The sequence below is a fragment of the Sinocyclocheilus anshuiensis genome, unplaced genomic scaffold (genome assembly GCF_001515605.1).
Source record: "Sinocyclocheilus anshuiensis isolate Anshui unplaced genomic scaffold, SAMN03320099.WGS_v1.1 scaffold195, whole genome shotgun sequence".
NCBI classification, from domain to species: Eukaryota; Metazoa; Chordata; class Actinopteri; order Cypriniformes; family Cyprinidae; genus Sinocyclocheilus; species Sinocyclocheilus anshuiensis.
Window position 1 is genome coordinate 2,593,277 of NW_015548236.1, and position 1,286 is coordinate 2,594,562.

Below are 1,286 nucleotides of genomic sequence, written 5' to 3' on the forward strand. Positions count from 1 at the left end.
TACTTCAGTCTGTGTGCATTGAATTTATTTAATACACGAGTTTCACAATTTGAGTTGAATTACTGAAATAAATGAACTTTTCCACGACATTCTAATTTATTGAGATGCACCTGTAAATCCCATCTTTTGCGTAGGAAGTGGCGTACGCCTCTTTCAGGGCAGGTTTTGTGCGTATATGCAACGGTTATAAATGAGGCCCCAGATCTCACACCAATTGTAATTTACCGAATCAACCGCCAGAGTGCAGGGTTACACAGTGTTCGCACCCTGTCCTTCCTCTCCACCTCTCATAGCAGAGGATTAAACAGTGAAGTTAAGTGGAGTGCGCGCGCCTGCCCTGCTCTTATGTTGAGAGAGGAGACTGCGGGTCTTACTATCCATCACCTTTAACGCTAAGCCCGATGGAGCTGCTTATATCACCGTAGACAATTTGGACATGGAATCGGATGGAAAATGAGTCCAGTGCATAAACTGCACTCAGCACGATTTTAACACGGAGGAACTTTTTTTCTGGCGTCGCTTGGGATTTGTTCTTGTACTTAAACAGTGGGTAAGTTTTATCCCTTTAATAGCAAAATATTATAACGAGCTGAATTTGATGTTTTACGCACTGATGGAATAACAATTTTACCTCAGTAGAGTGCATACGAGGCCAAATAAATACATTTATGGATACATTTTACATTTTATGTCTACAGAAGATATATTACTCTGTCAGCAGTGTTTAAAAAAAAAAAAAGATTTCGGACTTGTATTGTTTGAATCCCATTATGGTACCGCTTATTGTGCGCATAGTAAATGTTACTCCTAATGTTATCTGTAGCCTACTCCACAATCGATTACAAGATCGTAAGTGTCTAATATTTATAATTTTAATTGGTGTGGGTTATTAAAATAAAAATGTCAAAAATGCGTTCCGTACAAACATCTGAATGAATCTTATCTGTGACTGACTTCAGTTTCTACATTAAAGCCATTCTGATATTTTATATGAAGCTAAAAAAGTGTCACAAACAAACAAAACACGAGAGAAGCCGCACTGAAAGACAGAAATTCTTTAAGGAAATGATGGCAAGTAGTTTACAGTAATATAGCCTGCATTAAAGCAAGTATATTTTGTTTTAAAATATCATTAAGATATTAAAAACTTTGGTTTGGCAAATCAAAGTCAGTGTGGTGCAACCAATGTACAGGAAGCCATTTTGTTAACATGTGACATCACTGCTTAAATTAGGTGTATGTATGAGAGCAATAAGAAAACATCCTGAATATTCATGACCCCCCCC

The 1,286-nt window shown here is 37.3% G+C and overlaps 1 protein-coding gene across 1 annotated transcript in view; it reads left to right on the top strand.

Annotated features, from left to right (window-relative positions):
• Positions 1 to 320: 320 nt before the first annotated feature.
• The window catches only part of cpne4b (copine IVb), a 34,172-nt gene continuing 33,206 nt past the window's right edge, over positions 321 to 1,286 (top strand). The window contains exon 1 of the mRNA XM_016441997.1: positions 321 to 550. The gene's annotated coding sequence lies outside the window, so the exon portion shown is untranslated. The remainder of the gene's footprint in view (positions 551 to 1,286) is intronic.